A 22193-nucleotide genomic window follows, 5' to 3' on the forward strand; every position below is an offset into this window, starting at 1 on the left:
GATTGGACGGGCTCTAGGGATTATGGTTAACCCCTTAACCCCTTAGCGACCCATGACGTATCTGATACGTCATGGTGCCGCGGGGGGTGTTCAGAGCGGGGTCCCGCCGGGACCCCGCTCTGAACGGCGCTGATCCCGGCTGACACGTGCAGCCGGCGAGTGCCCGGCGCGGGTCCCGTTGCCGCGACGGCTAATTAAGCACTTCAATGCAGCTGTCAAACCTGACAGCTGCATTGAAGTGCTTTATGCACACTATCCCTGGTGTCTAGTGGGTCGGATCTCCCCCCCGCGATGCGATCGCGGGGGGGAGATCCGTTCTTCTGCCCGTGCCGGGCCTCAGCGTCGGAATGACGCTGATCCCGGCTCGGCAATAGATTGCTATGGCCTGCAGCAGGCCATAGCAATCTATGACCAATCTAATCGATCTTTGCTGTGTATATACACAGCATTGATCTCTATGAGAGATCAGTGCTATGTATATACAAGCCCCCCAGGGGGGCTTCTAGTCCATGTAAAAAAAAAAGTAAAAAAGTGTTTTTATCAATAAAAAATCCCCTCCCCTAATAAAAGTCCAAATCACCCCCCTTTTCCCATTTTATAAATATAAATTAATAAATAAACAAATAAATAAACATATTTAGTATCGCCGCACACGTAATCGCCCGAACTATTAATTAATCACATTCCTGATCTTGCACGGTAAACGGCGTCAGCGCAAAAAAATTCCAAAGTGCAAAATTGCGCATTTTTGGTCACATCAAATCCAGAAAAAATTTAATAAAAAGTGATCAAAAAGTCGTATATGCGCAATCAAGGTATCGATAGAAAGAACACATCATGGCGCAAAAACTGACACCTGACACAGCTCCATAGACCAAAGGATAAAAGCGCTATAAGCCTGGGAATGGAGCGGTTTTAAGGAACGTATACTTGTTAACAATGTTTTGATTTTTTTAAAAGCCATCAGATACAATAAAAGTTATACATGTTATATATCGTTGTAATCGTAACGACTTGAGGAACATGCATAACAAGTCAGTTTTATCATAGGGCGAACGGCGTAAATGCAAAACTCCCCGAAATCAAAACAAATTCGTTTTTGTTTTCAATTTGACAGCGCAAATTATTTTTTTCCAGTTTCGCAGCATATTTTATGGAAAAATAATGCCTGTCATTGCAAAGTACAATTGGTTTCGCAAAAAATAAGCGCTCATATAAGTCTCTCGGTGAAAAAATGCAAGCGCTATGGACTTTTAAACATAAAATGGAAAAAGCAAAAGCGCAAAAACGAAAATTGGCTTTGACCTTAAGGGGTTAATCCTGTGAATTTCCTAAAAGAATGGGTGGGAATTCGCTTTGCAGAACAAAGTGAATTGACAGCCCGATTCACAGCGAATCTTGGTTCCCCGATTCAGTTCGCTCATCTCTACTGATGACGCCAGAACTATTAGTGATAACACTGTAGTGGTAAGCTATATATGTTGGGGTGGTTGTTTTAAAAACAAAACTATTTTCCGATACCAGGCCTTAAATACCAAGCCTTAAAGTGGGTTTTAAAATGAAATTCATAAAGTTCCTTATGGTGCTATTCTGACTTATTTTAACAGCATCAAAATATCTCGTTGGTGTCAGTACCACAGATATAATGTCATAACACCCGCCTTGTACGCCACAGACGCCATATCAATGAGGTGCCTAATTATCATATCATTATAGTCAAATGTCAACAAGTCTAACCTACTGTATGTTTATACATTTCTAAGATGAATGATATATCAATAGGTGGCGGCCGACATGTTAACCTGTTATTGTCCATGACTAGTTCATATAATTTGTACTTCTTGTGAAAGCAATATAAATCATCAGAGGAAATGAAGTCTAACATGAATGGGGATTATAATGGTTTGATTTGCTTTTAGAAATGATCCAACATGTATTAAGCAAACCTTTCTTCTATAATCCCCAGCTGGACACTGCCCATGTGCCGATACCTGCCTGCTCTTATATCTGCCTCAATTTGTTCTCTACCACACAAAGCTACTTTAATCTGGGAAAGAACAAATGAATCCCTGGAAATTAAACAAGATATGCAGATATTCTGAATGTGAACATTTACATAAGATTGTTTCCATATGAACAGAATCCATCCAAGATTTTCCTTGCCTTCGGTTTCGCCCAGGAGAGTAAAGCTTCTGGTAACAATAACAAGTCATCTTTGTATTTCATACAGATGATTTGATAGATTTGTGTGAAATATTATTTTTGCACAGTGAAAATCTCTTTTCCACCCCACAATATAATGGTATAAGAAATAAACAGAGGCTATATTTTCTGGAAGGCTTTTCAGTCTAACTTATGATTTCAGCAGATTGATCAGGAAGCCAAGAGATGAAAAGGAGCGTTTTACTTACATCGAAAATTTACTTTTTTTTTTTAGCATCCCAGGACATGTTATGTGATGGGTCTTGTAGAATGTATGATGGCATTTTCAGCAGTAATTTAAAGGGAATGTGTCACCCAAATTTTCTTTTACTAATTAGAGCAGGGGTCCCCAAATATGGCCCGCGGGCCGAGGCTATTTATCCGGCCCCCGCCGCACTTCCATACCGCTGCCTATCCCTGCCCCTCCCCTATCCCTGCCATCCACGCCGTCGTCATCCCCAGGCAGGCGACGTCATCACTGCCCCTGCTGGAGGATCCCTCAGAGATCATTTCCAGGTTACATCCAGGGGGTTGGTGGTCCGTGCGGCAGTACAGACATCTCACACTGCTCCGGGATCTGTGGTCTGTTGCACATCTCCCCCCCCCCCAACAGATCGCCGATCCTGGACCAGTGTGAGATGTCTGCACTGCCGCCTGCCTCCTCGGCGCCACACAGACCACCAACCCCCCGCCCCGGTTGTAACCTGGAAATGATCTCTGAGGGATCCTCCGGAAGGGGCAGTGATGACGTCGCTGCACCTGCTGGGGGATCTCTCCTGCAACTGACTGGCTGAAGAGGAGAGAAGAGGCCAGGAGAGATGAAGACAGTATTAGGTGAGTATAATTTTTTTTTTTTTTTTGTAGCAATGCAGTGGACATTATAACTATATGGGGGACATTGCAGGGGGACAATATAACTATATGGGGGACATTGCAGGGGGACAATATAACTATATGGGGGACATTGCAGGGAGACAATATAACTATATGGGGGACATTGCAGGGGAACAATATAACTATATGGGGACATTGCAGGGGGACAATATAACTATATGGGGACATTGTGGGGGGACAATATAACTATATGGGGGACATTGCAGGGGCACAATATAACTATATGGGGGACATTGCAGGGGCATAATATAACTATATGGGGACATTGCAGGGGGACAATATAACTATATGGGGGACATTGTGGGGGGACATTGCAGGGGGACTATATTACTATATGGAGGACATTGCAGGGGCACAATATAACTATATGGGGGACATTGCAGGGGGGCATTATTACTATATAGGGGGCACAACAGGGAGCATTATTACTATATGAGGGACAATGCAGGAACACATTATTAGTATATGCAGGACAATGCAGGGGACATTATTACTATATGGGGGCACAGCAGGGGATCCTACATACAGGGGGTAACCCACATACCTGCTTGAGTGCTGCTTGAGGGGGTGAAGGTGAAGTGGGGGGGTTGAAAGTGGGGTGAGGGGGCTGGTTGAGGGTGTGAAGGGGAGGCTGGTTGAGGGTGTGAAGGGGGAGTAAGGAGGCTGGTTGAGGGGATGAAGGGGGAGTGAGGGGAGGCTGGTTGAGTGGGGGCTGGGTGAGGGGTGGAAAGAAAGAAGGATGCTTTTACTTTTGGGAGGGGGGGGTTGTGGCATTTTGCACTGGGATTTGATTATAGTTTGTTTTTTTATAGTCCGGCCCTCCGATGGTCTTAGGGACAGTGAACTGGCCCCCTGTGTGAAAAGTTTGGGGACCTCTGAATTAGAGTAACATACTTAAAATTGTTCTTTTATTCTAATCTGTTTCTATTTTCTGACTGTCATTTTTTTTCATTTCAGTTTTTGTACATTGTAATGGGGGTTGCCATCTTGCTTTATCATGTTTAGTGACATGCTTTACAGCAAAACTCATGGACATAGAGGACAATAGACAGACTCTGTCCCCTTGAGATACAAGTAAAACATCACCGAGCACGCTCTGTGACCTTTGAAAGGGTTATTCAGCGGAGAGCTGCTATTGTCTCCTCTATCTACTGGTGTCACATATCGCTGCAATGCTGTGCAGATTACTTTACAGCATTCTCCTCTTATCACTACAGACAAAACAGGAAGTCTCAGCTTAGTTTTATCCTTAGTGGTGAGAATGAAAACTACAGGATCTCAGGATTAGTTTATAATATAGATAGAAAAATGAAAAATTAGAAAAAATGTCACCAAAAATTCTTAAAAAATAAGTTACTATAACATACAAATATTATTTAAACAATAAGTCATTTTCTGATGACACCTTCACTTTAACTTATGTATCCCAGGTATGTAAAGCTTGTAAAGATTTAGGCTATGTTCCCACTAGGGGAATATGTCATCCTATATTGGGGAAAATCGGCCATCAATTGATAATTACAGCCCCTTATAATGATCATTATTTGCGGCTAGTCAATATCAGATGCCCTCCTTTGCCCAGTATGATCCCAAAGTGGGAACATGGCCTTAAAATATACATTGTGGATTAGCATGGAAAAACATAATACATACTCTGTGCCAAAAATGAAGTTTTAGGCTATGTTCCCACTATGTCTTTTTTTAACCATTTGATGACTATTTTTTTATGATGGGAGTCATGGCCGTTATTTTCTGCAGTGAAAATGACGGCTATCCAAAAAATGGCCGTGAAACAGCCGAAAAAAGACATAGAGAGAACATAACCTCAACTTGACAAAATTTATATCGTTTGAAAAACCATTCTGTAGAGCAATGGTCCCCAACCACTGGCTCGGGAACTACATGTATCTCGCAATGCCATGCTGTGTGGCTCATAATAGGAGCCCTGAGCCATAATCATGTGTGCTAAAAGTTTACATTATTGCAGTAATATCCTTTCTAGTAATACAGCCAACTTGGAAAGGATATTATTATTATTATTATTATTATTATTATTATTATTGTAATAGTAGTGTCAAAGTTCAATTAGCAAATGTTAGTAAATACATAATTTCTTGTTTATAAACATCTCCTTTTTGTAGTAGTCCGGTGTGGGACATTTTTTTCAAAAGAGTCGGGAAGGAGGTGGAACATAACAACATGCACCAGCTGCCCGGCTCAAGCGATGGGCTATGCTGTCCCCTGCTCTGGTTCCCTGTGCCGCAGCTGCTTCCTGGGAAGGGTCCCGGGTCATGATGTGTCAACCCCGCTCAGCCAGTCAGCGGCCTTAGCCCCTCTCTTTTTAAAAAAATGTCCAACACCAGACTTCCCCTTTTATGTGGCCAGCGACAACCACTTAAAGTAGAATGTGATTTACAAGCTACAAAAGGATGGGGCCTCCGCTATAGAAAATAACTAGAGCATAAGCCACACATATCCAGTCCACTCTTTCTATTAGTGAGAGAGACATTCATCCACCAGTTTGGTTATCAGCGGGGGTCCCAGCAGTTGGACTCCCACTGATTTCATAGTTACATAGAAAATCTTAAATTGTGTGAATATCTCTCTGTTATTATTGTTGGTTTGTTTATATTTACATTGTTTATTACTTGTATATTATTTGTATATTACTTAAAACACTTTAGGGCAGATATACCAAAACTGTATAGAAGAAAGACTGTCCTTTTGCCTATAGCAACCAATGACAGCTCAGTTTTAATTTCTTACATACTCTGATAAAATAAATACTGAAGTCAGGGTGCTATGGGCAATGACAGATTTTTTCTTGGAGATTTTGATAAATAAGGCCCAGAATCTGTATTCCTATAACTAGACTTTGGCCAGTATAGTCATTATAGAATGTTCTCCACTAGATGGCACCGTTGTGTGGACACTGTACTGTATCTGCATTACTGGTCTAGTTGAATTACATCAGAATATGGTCCGAGGTGAGACAAAATATTGCAGGGTTGGAAACATGTAGCATTGTGAGGTTTTGATGATGGGGCTTATGCATGATACATTTAGTCTATTGCCTTTATTTCTCCATAAAGTAATGTCACCCATAAAATGGAGCTTTTGTGTATTTTATGCATATAATGCCATTTTTTAATATGAGAAAAATTCTACTTGCAATATGGAAACCTCTTATTAATAAAAACATAACATTTGTATATTCTGGAATGCCCAGTTCCCAAATAGATCATTGTTATTCATTGTAAACCTGATCGCTTTAAGGCTATGTTCACACAAAATACTATTTTTGAAAATGATGTTTTCCATTAAAACAACGGCCGTTCTTTTCATACTGCAATGAAATGCATCGAAGTCAATGCAACCATGGTCGTTGTTTTTGCGCAATGTGTTGAATGTGTTTATGTACATTGTTTTGAGTGCCAAACAAGGACTGTTGTTTAATGCATTGTGTGAAAACAACGTCCATTGTTGCATTGACTTAAAGGGGTTATCCAGCGCTACAAAAACATGGCCACTTTCCCCCTACTGTTGTCTCCAGTTTGGGTGGGGTTTTGAAACTCTGTTCCATTGAAGTAAATGGAGCTTAATTGCAAACCGCACCTGAACTAAAGACAACAGTAGGGGGAAAAGTGGCCATGTTTTTGTAGCGCTGGATAACCCCTTTAATGGAAAACCGGCTTTTCAAAAATATTGTACAATGGCCGTGATTTTACGAAAATATACGTTGTGTGAACATAGCCTTAGGCCTCGTTCACACAATATATTTGTCATTAAATGGCTGTTGTTGCAGGTTTGCAATAACCTCCATTGTTTAATGACAGCGGCTGATTACATTACAGCCTATAGAACCATGGCTGTAGTGTATACACCAGGGGTGGGGAACCTCCGGCCCGCGGGCCGCATCCAGCCCCTGAGACCTCCCGATGCGGCCCGCGGCCCGCAGCTCCCCTGTGATGCACGCCACTCTGGAGGAGGAAGGAGACGGCATACACAGCATCCTCCGGTGTCTGTGACAGCTGCCGGACACAGGAGGATGCTGTCTATGCCGGCTTCTTCCCCAGCAGAGCGGCGCGTGTCTTCAGTCTCCTGCGGGCCGCGCGATGACGTCATTTCATCGCGCGCCGCCTGCAGGAGAAGACCGGCACAGAGGACCTGGGACAGAAGAGGACATGGGCAGCGTGGGAACGGAGGTAAGGTGAGTGGGATGTTTATTTTTTTTATTTGGGGGTTAACTAGGCCACCAGGGACATGCCTGATGGGGGTTAACTAGGCCACCAGGGACATGCCTGATGGAGGATTAAATAGGCCACCAGGGACATGCCTGATGGGGGTTAACTAGGCCACCAGGGATATGCCTGATGGGGGTTAACTAGGCCACCAGGGATATGCCTGATGGAGGATTAAATAGGCCACCAGGGACATGCCTGATGGGGGTTAACTAGGCCACCAGGGACATGCCTGATGGGGGTTAACTAGGCCACCAGGGACATGCCTGATGGGGGTTAACTAGGCCACCAGGGATATGCCTGATGGGGTTAACTAGGCCACCAGGGACATGCCTGATGGGGGTTTACTAGGCCACCAGGGACATGCCTGATGGGGGTTAACTAGGCCACCAGGGACATGCCTGATGGGGGTTAACTTGGCCACCAGGGACATGCCTGATGGGGGATAACTAGGCCACCAGGGACATGCCTGATGGAGGTTAACTAGGCCACCAGGGACATGCCTGATGGGGGTTTACTAGGCCACCAGGGACATGCCTGATGGGGGTTAACTAGGCCACCAGGGACATGCCTGATGGGGGTTAACTTGGCCACCAGGGACATGCCTGATGGGGGTTAACTAGGCCACCAGGGACATGCCTGATGGGGGTTTACTAGGCCACCAGGGACATGCCTGATGGGGGTTAACTAGGCCACCAGGGACATGCCTGATGGGGGTTAACTTGGCCACCAGGGACATGCCTGATGGGGGTTAACTAGGCCACCAGGGACATGCCTGATGGGGGTTAACTAGGCCACCAGGGACATGCCTGATGGGGGTTAACTAGGCCACCTGGGACATGCCTGATGGGGGTTAACTAGGCCACCAGGGACATGCCTGATGGGGGTTAACTAGGCCACCTGGGACATGACTGATGGCGGTTAACTAGGCCACCTGGGACATGACTGATGGGGGTTAACTAGGCTACCAGGGACATGACTGATGGGGGTTAACTAGGCCTACCAGAGGCATCACTGGGGGGGTTAACTAGGCTACCAGGGACATGACTTGGGGGTTAACTAGACTACAAGGGGCATCACTGGGGGGGGGGGGTTACTACAATAGCAGGGCATCACTGGGGGTTAACTACAATAGCAGGGGAACTAGGGGAACAATACTTTGCCTTGCCCTGGGTGCTGCAAACCCACGCTACTAACTGCCGCACACGGTATGCGGCCCTCGAATGATTTTATTAATGCCCGACCGGCCCTCGACATGGAAAAGGTTCCCCACCCCTGGTATACACGCTGTATACACTACGGCCGGGATTCCATGTGGCCGCACAGAAAACTGACAGGTCTACTTTGGAGGGCCGCTATTCAGTGAACAGCGCCGGCACGAAATAGACTGCACACAATGTAAAGTACGGCTCCGGTCATACTTTACATTGTGCTCTATGGCTAATTGGAGTGTGGGCACACCTGAATATGCCCGCATTCCAATTAAGATGAAGTGATGTTCACCTGGCTGATACTGCAGACATTCTGTGACATGGCCATGTCACACAACAGCCGGTGTTTGTGCCATGTGTGAGCATGGTCTAACATTGGGATTTTGGAAAACATATTGATGCTGATCATGTACTGTAGATATTACATATTTTACCTGTGGCTTCATATTGCATTTGGCACATACTGTAGCAATACATTTGACAACCGTTTAGGGAATAAAGCAACATAAGAGAAGTCCCTTTCCTGACAGAGCAGGGTTTGGCTTATTGTTTGGAGCCAACAGTTTTCTGTCTCTAATGCTGCATAGAGATGTGATGTTTCCCCATTTCTGGCTAGTGCCCAGAGATTCTATAAAGATAGTTAAGATCTGAGTCTAGCAGTACTTCACAATCTGGAATGCAGGGTGGACATGTCAGACATCACAATCCAATGATGTTAGCCTACATACATTTACATGTGCATACATTTATAGATGTTTCATGATAGATTTTGCTTTGGTGTAAGCATTTTTGAGCCCTGAAAACTGTTGTATTGGGATTTGGTGGTTATAAATGTTCTTACATATAACTACTGACTATTTGTTTCTTTGTATAAGAACATTTTCCTCTTTTCTGGCAGCTGTAAACTATACAATATGTCATGGGACACTACTTACTTCCAGAATGTTATAAATCCCCAAACCACACCCTCACCTCACCAAAAAAGGTTTAAGTTAAGGTATTCCTTAGGACTAAGGCTATGTTCACACAATTATTTTTAACAGCCGTTACTTGACACTCAAAATAATGGCCGTTATTTTACATACTTTGGTGTCCATAATTGCACTTACGGCCTTTGGTAGATTATTTAAAGCGAATGTACCAGCAGGTACACTGCTTTTCTGTTTCTACCATGAATAGACCGGCACCGGCACGGGGATGGCGGTGCTGCAGTCCTTTTGTTGAACCGTGGCCTGGTTCCCGCGGCTCCATTAGAATCAATAGATGCTCCATTACAATCATAGAGGAGAGGGGGTTTACTCCCACTGGGGGCAGGCCGGTCCACCTCCAATGCTTCAAGCCAGGCTAGTGCTCAGTAATAGACTGGTGGCGTGTGCGGGAACCTGGCCGCGGTTCAAAAAAAGGACCAAGGCACTGACATCCCCACACTGGCACCAGTCCATTCATGGTAAAAACAGAAAATTTAAAAGTGATGGCTGCTTTGAACTGTATAATGCATATCACACTGATCCCTATGAGGCATCAGTGTCCCCCAGGAGGACTTCTAATTTAATGTATAAGTTTAAAATAAAAAGTTTTGTTATTAATAAAAAAAAATCCCCTCCCCTAATAAAAGTCTGAATCACCCCCCTTTTCCCATTTTATAAATAAATAAAATTTGGGATTTGGTATCGCCGTGCGGGTAATCACCCAATCAATTAAATTATCACATTCCTGATCTTGCACGGTGAGTCACTGGCTGTCCATCAGCTTGGTCGTGACGTGTCAGCGCCAGAGATGCCGGAGCCTGGCAGGGGTCCCAACGGCTGGTCCCGACGCTCACTGCAGGAACGGGGAGAGGTAAGTTTGTACTCCTGCTCAAATTCCCCCCTGCCCCTGCCCCTGCCGCCTGCCAGATTTTAAAAATGGCTGGACTTCTCTCTCTTTATGTAATTCACGAATAAATTCAGGTGTGGCAGCTAAAATCAGGGGTAATTAATACGTTTTTTTTATTTCCTCAGAATTATAGTTTCTTTGCAACTTGTCGCATCACTATAATAAAAATCTGCAATGCTTTCTCCCGATCAGACATTTATGACTTCCTGATGAATTCCGTTTGCCTGAACTTGCAATTGATTTTATAATACGTTGATCTCAGCGTGACATTCACAATCCAACAATGCAGGAAACTTTTGTTTCTACATTCTACATATCAAGACTTGAATGAATTTAATGATTCATAACCATTGTATGTGTGGTCTGCAGAATCCTGGTGTTTAGTCTGGAAGACGAAAGTAAAAAGTCCCGTCCAGTAATTAATGCTCTCACATATACAGTTAATGTTACTCGCTACGGCTTATATTGTGTTTTGCTTCCAAGAGACAATGAATATGTTTTGTCTATTAAAATGTACTGAACTTATTTTACCCTGCTGTGTTGAACATCCACAAGAGGAGGCGTGAAGATGTTTTCACATGTGCCACATTTTTGGCAATATTTTATGTAAAAAAAAAAAAACTTTGGTAAACACTGAAGTGAAAACACAACAAAAACTTAAAACTCCAAAATATGTGTGAACACAGCGGATGAGTTTTAGTTTTACTGTTCTAAAAATAGACAGGATAAACCCGGACAAGTCTGAAGTGTGGCACATTCTGTATGATAAATTTATTGGATTATCTAGTGCCATAAAAGCAACTTAGTTCCATTGAAGTAAATGGACCTTAATTGAAAATCATACCTGAACTGAAGATAAGAGTTGTGTTGTCTCTGGAAGAAAATTGCCAAGTTTGTGCAGTGCTGGATAACCCCTTCAAAGGAAAAAAAAAAGTTTTTAAATCAACTGGTGTCAGAAAGTTATACAGATCTGTAAATTACTGTTTTATTTTTTCTTTTAAATGCTTCCAGTACTTATCCAGTACTTGATGTGTGTCCTGCAGGAAATGGAGTTTTCTTTCCAGTCTGACCTAGTGCTCTCAGTATGATGGCAGGTATGAGCAAAAGCTTCCCAGCGATAGATTGAAACAGACTTTGAAGCAGCGTATGGCAGTGTTTTATCAGAAGAAAGTCACAAATCTGTGCATGAGTAAATATTAAGCAACATTTTTACAGTTTTTTTTTTTGTGCTCCTTAGGTGACTTTTGAAAAAATTGGTGAGGCTTAGCTGGAAGGAGCTTGGCCTCTCACAGTCAGATTTAGTATGGGTTGGAGAAGCTGGAGAACTGTATGTTCCATCAGTTCAGCCCTCTTTTTCTTGGGTACCTCATCTCCGACCATGGTCTGTAGATGCATCCAGCTAAGCTGTTAGCGGTACTTCAGGGGCCACGCCCCTTTGGCATTGGAGCTATACAATGGTTTTTGGGTTTATCTCACACGTCTCTACCCTTGTTGCTTCGATTGTGGCCCTAACCATGAAGAAAGCAAATCCCCAAGCAGTGGCAGATCGAAGCTGAGCAAAGTCAGCCTTTGCTTCTGTTCTGTCTCATCCAGACCCTGCCAAACCATCCTCTTTGGAGGCGGATGCCTCTTCAGTTGGAGACGGAGCAGTTCTCACCCAGAGGGATTCTTCAGGGAAGACCAGAAAATGTGACTTCTTTTATAAGACAATTCCGCCAGCAGAGAGAAAATACACTAAAAGAGATCCCAAGCTACTGGCGATTAAGTTGGCTCTGGAAAAGTGGTATCATCTCTTGGAATGAGCAAAACATCCCATTAACATCAATACGGACCATTGAAACCTTGTTTATTTTCAAATGGCTCAATGTCTTAATCCCAAGCAAACCTAATGGTCCCTCTTCTTCTCCACTTAGAAACACATTTTCAACCAGCGGAGAAGAACTTTAACCCCTTAAGGACAGAGCCAATTTCGATTTTTGTGTTTTCAGTTTTTCCTCCTTGTGTTTAAAAGGCCATAGCACTTGCATTTTTCCACCTAGAGACCCACATGAGCCCTTATTTTTGGCGTCACTAATTGTACTTTGCAATGACAGGCTGAATTTTTGCATAAAGTACACTGCAAAACCAGAAAAAAATTCAAAGTGTGGTGAAATTGAAAAAAAAAACGCATTTTGTTTATTTGGGGGAAATGTGTTTTTACGCCATTCGCCCTGGGGTAAAACTGACTTGTTATGCATGTTCCTCAAGTCGTTACGATTAAAACGATTTATAACATGTATAACTTATATTTTATCTGATGGCCTGTAAAAAATTCAAACCATTGTCAACAAATATACGTCACTTAAAACCGCTCCATTTCCAGGCTTATAGCGCTTTTATCCTTTGGTCTATGGGGCTGTGTGAGGTGTCATTTTTTGCGCCATGATATGTTCTTTCTATAGGTACCTTGACTGCGCATATACGACTTTTTGATCGCTTTTTATTACAATTTTTCTGGATTTGATTAGACTAAAAATGCGCATTTTTGCAATTTAGTTTTTTTGGCGCTGACGCCGTTTACCGTGCGAGATCAGGAATGTGATTAATTAATAGTTTGGGCGATTACGCATGCGGCGATAGCAAACATGTTTATTTATTTATTTAATTTTATTTATAACCTGGGAAAAGGGGGGTGATTCAGACTTTTATTAGAGGAGGGGGCTTTTTACTAATAATGACACTTTTTTTTTACTTTTACACTTATACTAGAAGCCCCCCTGGGGGACTTTTAGTATAAGTGCTTTGATCTCTCATTGAGTTCTCTGCAGCATAGATATGCTGCAGAGATCCATGAGATCGGCACTCGTTTGCTTTCGGCTGCTGCAGCCGGAAACAAACGAGTGCCGAGCCGGGGACGGCGCCATCTTGGAGCGGTCCCCGGCCGGCATCCCGGAGGAGCGATCTCCCCACTAGACACCAGGGATGACGCTGCGTCCGGTAATCGGATGCAGCTGTCATGTTTGACAGCTGCATCTGATTACTGTATTAGCGGGCACGGCGATCGGACCGTGCCCACTAATACCAGCGGTCCCGGGCTACAAGTGGCAACCGGGACCGCCGCGGTTCAGAGCGGGGCCGCGCTCTGAACTCCCTTACCGGCATCAGGGCGTAAATTTACGCCCGATGTCGTTAAGGGGTTAAAGGCGATTTTCTCTCAGAGGCATCTGATGTTCTTGGACAAAAGGGCACTCCTTGTCACATCATCTCTCCTGAATGCTTAGTTCCTGTAGCCACCTCGATTCTAGAGAATCCCTCCTGGCAAGACCTATGTGTGCTGAGCACTTAGGAGAATACTGAAATAGGGTCATGCTTCCTTCTTCGCCAGGAATCCCGGAATTAAAAAAAAAACAGGCAATTGATCTCTTGTCATTACTTATGGCTGAGTCTTTTCAAGAATGTTAAGAACTATGTGGCTTTATGTATCCCCTGTGCCTAAAAAAAGACTTTCAATTTACAACCAGCGGGTCTGCTCCAGCCTCTGCCAGATCGCCCTTAAGCGCATATTGCCATGAACTTTGTCACCAACCTTCCCTCTTTAGCAGGTCACACCGTCATCTGAGTGGTTACAGACCAGCTTTCTAAAATGTCCCTGTCAGGGCCCCAAAGGGCAAAAGACACACAGGACAAGTGGGCCCTATGACTAGCACCCACCACGCTGTCCCTACCTACTTGCAGAGCAGGTCCTAACTGACTGTCCGCAACTAGGTGGCAGTCCCTGCTCCCAAATAAGTGCAAAACATAGACAAAATACTGCACGCAAAATAAATAGCACAAACGGGCCGGGGAAAGAACCAGACAAGCAAAGTACAAAAGCCAGAGATGGTAACAGAGAGGACGAACAAGGTACAATAGTAGTAGACAAGGCAAAGTCACTAAGACACACAGAAGGACAGGGCCAAGAAGGCAGCAAGGAAATCCAAAGATGCAGCAAAGTAAACAGTGAAGCAGAAGAAAGTAGCAAGATGAAATGAGGATAAAGCAAGGAACACTGAGGACTATGCGAGGCACAGAACTAAAAGACAAAGAAATGAAAAGAAACAGGCAAAGGGGTCAGGAAACCAGGAATACAGACTATAAGGCAAAAAGGCTGGATCTAGCTGAACAGGCAAGCTGCACAAGACTATCAAGAGCACAGACTGAAAGGAGAGAGATGTCTATGAGGGAGACCAAGTCCCGGACACAAAGCACAGTCTTTGGCGCCGAGGTAGAATCTTCGACGCAGTGGGTGGCACTGATGCCTTTTCAGGCATGATCATGACAGTCCCATTTTGTGCCTCTTCCTGGTTTGCCTTCTGCTCCTTGTCTTGCCAATCTCTTCCTCCAGCACATATTTCAGCTGCATTGACTGCCACAACATATAATTTCCAATTGGCGACCTCAATTTGTCTCCTGGTTTTCACGAGCTCTCTGTTTCCAACTCCAGGTTTGTCAATCAGGTCCTAGAAAATTATCTCAGCCATTTTGTCTCTGCTCGTCAGGACGACTGGTCAGGTCTGCTCCCATGGGCTGACTTCTCCTATAACTATTTAGATTCCAGTTCCACAGGCACATCTCCTTTCTTTATTGTCTATGGACGACACCCTCACCCTCCGCTGTCTCTGACTACATCCTCCGAGGTACCAGCCATGGATGAACTGGTCAAGGACTTTAAATCCATTTGCAATCCCTGTTGCAAACATCCAGTCAGATGAAGTCCCAGGAAGAAAAAAAGAGGAGGCCGGCCATAACCTTCGCTCCCAGTGACAAAGTCTGGTTATCTGCCAAATATGTTCATATATGTTCAAATATGTTTCTATATATGTTCAAATATGTTTCTTGGACCATTACAGTGCTGAAATGCATCAACCCCGAAGCTTACAAACTCCATCTGCCGCCCACCATATGTGTCGTGGCAGGGAGGTATGAGGTAATTGGGGTAATTTAGTCTGCCACGCTTCAACTAACTGCCTATGTCCAGATTGGAAAATGGGGAAGTGTCGGCCGTCAGGAAATCACACCAACAACCAGTTTGGTCCAAGTTCCATATACACTTCTTTTATTACTTCCTTGATCCATACATTTATACGGTAGAATATAGGGGTGGTTACAATATAACATTATTACATTCCTCTTTGATCTAATTGGATTACACCAATTTCTATTCATTTATGCATTTTCTACTGCGTAGCTTAGGCCGTTAGACTCTTATAGTAGTAACGTTTTCTATCTTCACATATCTTCTGGACGTGACTTCCTCTAGCTTCCTCTGCAAACCACCAGCATACCATTCTTTGTCCAGGACAGGAACCATTAATCTTCCATGTGAAGGCTTTGCCTTGCATAAGCAGTTACGAGCTACTAGTATATATATATATATATATATATATATATATATCTGAAGCAGTTTGTTAAGAATTATATATTGTAATAAAAATCAAGTGTTAGTATACATTGTAGATTGAAATGTTTCTCTTATGAGGGCCATACCTTTACCTCCATACCTGACATATGTATCCCGAATTCCTTCCATGTCTCCTTTCTAAAGCCAGTGATCCTCAATCGCTTTTCAAGTCCATTTCTTCTCCTCTGCAAACAGTTTCCTCTGACATCTATACTGTAATAGACATCCAGGCTATAAAGATGGTTAGAGGAAGATGGGTTTTTTTGGTGAATTGGCAAGGTTTCGGTCCTCAAAAGAGTGTTCCAGGCTGCCATCCCACCTGCTCTCTTTTCGCGGAGGATGCTGCAGCCCACATGCTGGGGCCTGGAGCTGCCTCCCCTTCAGCGCCTTATCTCTCCTTGCTCCTGCTCCATCACGCTCTGGCCAGCTCTTGCAAATTTAAAGAGGCAGTACACTCCTAATTGGTGGTTTGCACAAGCGCTTCCTCTATAAATAGTTACACCTGCCCTGAGCCTCTGCATTTGGTACCCTTAGCATTGTGGTCCTAGCTCTTTTGCCCTTGATTCCTGCCCGTGATTCCCGGCCATGGTTCCTGACTGTGGCTCCTGCCCATGGTTCCAAGCTGTGAGTCCTGCCCATGCTACCTGCTGTGTTCCTGTCTGCTCACCAGCCTATGTTGTCACCAGCAGCACCTCACTCACCAACGCTAGGAAACCAAGCCAAGGGTAGCAACCTGGGGGGGGGACACCTTGGGCAGGATGCGGTGAAAACCAGCAGCCCTTTAGACTGCTTCCTGTGTGGTCCAGTGGATCCACAACTCCAGTCAATATAGTTAATGATTAATAAAGAGATCTGTGTTTGCAGCATGTGTTTTATGTGTGAATGGTGAGTGTAGTATGTGTGCAGTGTGTGAGTGGCTTTTGTACAGTATGTTTCTGTGTGTGCAGCAAGTGTGTTTATGTATATAATTTTTCCTGCCTTTATCAAATTATTGGGCGCCCAGGTGCACAGGGATCCTTTGCTGTGGCAGACGTGATTTAGGGGCACAAAACCTAACCCTCTATAAATTGTTAACATTTTTTTTTCTTTAATTTGAACCATGCTAAGAACCATGTGACTTAGTTCATTAATTAGACCAGAATATTCCATAATAACAGGATAGAACACAGAAATAATTATCTGTTACATAACCACAAATGTGATGGCTTAATGTAGACACGTATGTTACTCAGTAATGATGGTGACACATGGTGTAAAATGTGCAGAGGATTAGCATACTATAATTGCGCTCTTTAGTCCTTCTACTGCTTTATATGAATTTGGCCAGTAACTATATATTTACAAGGACTTTACTATTTATTATGTCTTTCAGAAGTATGCTTGTGAGCTGTATTTCTTAAAAAGCTAACCACTAAAATGAATCAGTTATTAAATTAGGCCGTAAATACAAAATATATGATGAGCTGTTATTAAAAAACAAAAGAAACAAATGTTGACTGCGTCATTGCAGGATTGTGAATGGAGAATAACAAAGCTCTAAAACTCAGGTTTCTGAGCAGTGACGTACATTTACAAAAACTAGGCCTAATATATATTATGCTCCCTGATGCTCCATCCCGGGTGCCGGGAAAAGTTGGATCCAATCCTGGGAAATATCTTCAGTTTCCCAGGATTGGATCCAGCTTTTTGCCGGCACCCGAGGTGGAGTGGCAGGGAGCGGAGCAGCGCTAAAAGGCTGCAGGCTTGATGAGGCGAGCGCTGATCATAGGAAGCCCATCGCTTTGTTGAGTTTAGTGATTCGCTCATCACTACTGCGGAGCTTCCTGTGTTCATGGAAGTCAACTTATTGTTACTGCTTTTATTGTTTAAAGTTGTTTTGAACCTTTGAAATTTTTAGAGTACTTGGTGCTTTATTCAAAATCCTCAAATGTACAATATTATAGCAGTTCTCTGTGCTAGCTTCCTGCAGTAATACTTAGGCCTATCTGGTAATGCAATGGTTAATTTAGCATGCACTAAAGCACCTGAGTGAGATGGATGTCAGGCCTTGTGATTGAATGAATGCTCCTATGGACATACAGTTATGATTATTTTCAGGATGGGGATTGACCAACCTAATTAAAAAAAATAGCTTTAACATGTTTAACACTGAAATTGTCTGTTTTAGTAATATACAATGCTGTATATATTGCAGTGCCCAGGTCCCTGTATCCAAACATAGAGTTGTCATGTGGCTGAAGAATATCTTGCTAAGTCTGAACTTGTCTTTGGCTTTGGTATGTTTCTTGTATGTACTGCTATCTTTACTATCAAACACTGCTACACAGCATACTATACACTGATCTGTATTGACAGTACAAGGGTTATCATTCCTGTGAATTTGTCACATGTGAGGAAGTAAAGATGTGGTCAGGTGACATTTTATTGGGCACCATCTTTGTGAATGGAGCCCTAAGGGAGGAGGTTCCCAGGTCCAGTTATTTTAAGAACCGATCCCAATAGAGCTAAGTCCAACCTTTCTTTCCAAAGGAATGAAACTAAACAGGCTTCACCAGGGGAGTAAAAACACCTCCACTCTCTAGTCTCCTCCAGTTTTCATGTTAGGCCTCACACCAAGCCTTAGGCCTAGGCAGTTTTCAGTTCCCTGCAACCTTACTCTTACTGTGTGTGAACATAGCCTACTGCTGCGTACCAACTTTAAAGTGAATATACCACTAGTAACATTGCTTTATTTTTTTTTTCTTTCAACAAACAGACACAGGCGTCAGGGTGGGAATGCCACCTGGTCTATTACCGAGCTCCATCAGGGGATGAATGACGAAATCCCCTCCCCTCTATGACGCGGCTCCATAACCATCAATAGAGCCGCGTCACAGAGGGGAGATCCTCACACTGTGGACAGGCAGGCCCTCCCCCAGTGCTTTATGCCCGGCCGGTGCTCGGTATTAGACCAGCAACATGTGCAGGAACCGGTCAGTGATTTAAAAATAGAACCCCAGCACTGACATCCCTGCGCTGGTGCCGGTCTGTTTGTGTAAAAAAAAAAAAGCAATGTACCTAATCGTACCTTCGCTTTAAGTGCTCCAAAAGCATTCAGAGACTATTCCTATAAAAGTGCTTAAAGAGCAACTGCTAAAGGCAACTGTGTCCACATCTTTACCAGTATCTAATGCAAGTCTCGCCCTTCACCTCCTGTATCATGAGTTATGTGTTGTTTCACGGAATCCTAGTCTGCAGAGATCTCATTCTTGCACTTTGCCTCACTAAACTATCCTGACAAAGATTATGGGTTACACAAGGGACATTGAGTTAGCAACACCACCCCTCCACATTACACATTAAAGGAACTACAACACTCATTGTGCCTGCAACATAATACCATTTTGGTAGCACACTTTAGTATGATAACTGCTCAGATGATACAGTTACATTTTTTAGGGTTTTTTTTAAATATATTTCTATATTTGCTTTATTTGTACTTGTGAAGATTTGCCAAGATCTTTATTCAAATAAAGTCTCTAGCCCTGTTATGCTATGTGCCGATCCCTTCTTGTTTTAGTTATACATACCCAGATGAAAGAGTTGAATGCTCTAAGGGTCTATTAGATTCTGATGTTCCTTTTGTTTCTAAACCGCAGTGCTGTGATTCCTGCTATTGATAAGCCCATCAGGTCAGCATGATTTCTATTGTATTTGTTCTGTGGTTGGAGACCAGTTATTCTAAAGGCTACAAGAGGGCAAAAGAAACCAGTTCACCTGCCAGGATTCCCCTCCATTCCATAGATTTACTCTCACCTGGCGGGAGATTTACTAACAAATCTAAAAACACGATTTTGTCAAAGATGTTTTGGCATAATTTCCAATCTAATGTGTTTAGTCAAATTTATGTAAATTGTCTAATAGCATAGCAAATGTGTCTTAAAAATAATGGTCTTTTAATTAGTCTAATAAATTCACCTGGTTCGGAGCAGACGTAGCGATGCGCCAATATATGCAACTTTTTAAAAAATGAAGCAGTTAATAAATTTAGCCTAAAAAGAATTCTGAAATCTAATTTAAAAAGTCGCATCTAATTTGGATAGTCTTGTCTAAAAAAGCGTCATAAATTCATATTAGATTTATTTTGAGCGCAAACTAGATTTAGCAATAAGTTTGATAAATGTCCCCCCTGGTGTCTTGGACATGAAAAACAGCAACTTGATCCCTTTGTAGTTGTTCACGTTAATTTAAAGCATGATTTAATAAAGCCTGCAACATTTTTTATGTTGAATGCTGGATCAAGTTGCAGTTTTTACTTTTAATGTCTGAAAAGATTTTTCATTTAATAAATAAGCCCCCCCCCCCCATCTCAACAGTATATTTAACACCAGCACCTAACAAATACCAATCTACGAAGCGTGTCTTTTAAAATGCGCCTGGTGCCTTGGTTAGAGCAAAAAATCATCTTTTAATTTGCAGCGCTGTGTCATACTGGTGTGGCCTAGAGTGTCTGTGTCCCAGGTCTGCGACACCTCTACTTACTTGCTCCTCACCCACCTCATCATTAGGACCAACCCCTGGCAGGATATCTATTCATTACTTGTCTTAAATGCACCTGTGTCACTACAGCCCAGGTGTAGTGACAAGTGATGAATAGGAAAAATCCTGCCAGGGGGAGTTCCTAATGATTAGGAGGGTGGGGAGGAAGGAGAGGTGTTGCAGAGCTGGGGCACAGACACTGTAAGCCACACCAGTATGACACAGCGCTGCAGAATAAAAGATCATTTTTTGCTCTTACCAAGGTACCGGGCCCATTTTAAAAGACATGACCAGTAAGGATAGCCTATGGCTATGGCTGTATCCCAGTTTTCCAGGCGGTCCTCCGGCTGTATCCACCCTCTGCACGGAGCGGGCAGACAGCAGTAATCATTGCCGAGAGTTCAGGTTCGTACGAACCCGAACCTCGGCAGGTTCGGACCATCCCTAGTAGTAGCGGTTTGGTGGGGTGAGTTAGTGAATACACAGTCACTTTAAAGTAATCTTTGCAATTTCTGTATGGAATGTAAAATGTTATTTCAGAATGCAGCCAGAGATAACCACAGTATACCTCCCATGCTTGTAATGGTCCATATAATACTCATTACTTCTGTGTACACAATACTCTCCTGTGTTTTACAGGCGGTTAGCATGAATATGAAGATGGAATACTTGAACATGTTTAATGTTTCTTAATTGTATAAATCTTCCAAATATTACATAGTAATACAATGCTCAAACACAGGAGTGATTATGAATATAATAGGACAGGCATAAAAAACTGTAAAATATTTCATTTTTAGTCATGACTTCAAATTCCTTTCGAAAAGTAGAAAAACATGTGAGTTTAATGTTAGCTGAAGTTGCCATTTTTGACCATCTAATGTTTTTAAAGTTTAAATGTTTTTTCCTGACTTTCTCTCTTTTTTTGCCCCCAGACGAGATGAGCCACCATCAGAGATGTTTGGAGGAAATTTACTCCCCATTCAGAACACATACACGCTCAGCTGAGCATGGGATGGAGGAATGGCTGTCTGTGCAACATGCATTCAGCAGACAGCTATCTAAAGTGTATTGCCTACTATAGAAATAGACTGATGGAATTGGAAGACACAGGACTTTTCACAATCAATGTTGACTCTATTACCTTCTATAGGTCAACTGCCTGACAGAAGTCAATCTTCATGTAGCATCTGAGTAATTCCTTTCCATGTTACTAGGGAATTGTGGAAGCATTTATGTCAAATATTATGTGATATGTGTAAATATCATATACTATTTGTAAAAAGCAATGTTCTTTTCCCCCAACCTGTGGGTGGGCATGGCTGTCCACACAAGGCCTCTAAATACTAACCTCAGACCAGACACCCTAAACTAATACAGACCCTATACACTTACACACCTGCTCACCCTTTCCGATAAAGTCTCACCAATCCCACCTCTTGCTTCAGGACCTGCACAGATATGGCCATATGACCTGTCTAGGTCCTTTAACAGTATTTGACAAACAGTCAAGTGATCTTATCTGTGCTCCAATGCTTACCTGTCACTCCCAAAATGAGTCGAACTTGAAAGTGAAGTGTCTGCAGTCAGCAGGGAACACCGGAGACACCACCAACAGGACATCGGAGGAGCGTGGACAGGTAAGCATAGGATGTTTATATTACAGTATGCTTTCGGCGGGCAGCTGGCTGCGTGCGGCGGGGGGTTAACGCACATACTCATAGCGGGATGTCAATCCCGTCCCAGGTATGACCTCTAAAGAAATGAATGGGACTGGATCCGCAGTGGACCTCCGGTAGGTGTGAAGGCCCTTAGAGTACCTTCACACGTACC

Source organism: Dendropsophus ebraccatus, chromosome 11 (assembly GCF_027789765.1).
Source record: "Dendropsophus ebraccatus isolate aDenEbr1 chromosome 11, aDenEbr1.pat, whole genome shotgun sequence".
Classification (NCBI taxonomy): domain Eukaryota; kingdom Metazoa; phylum Chordata; class Amphibia; order Anura; family Hylidae; genus Dendropsophus; species Dendropsophus ebraccatus.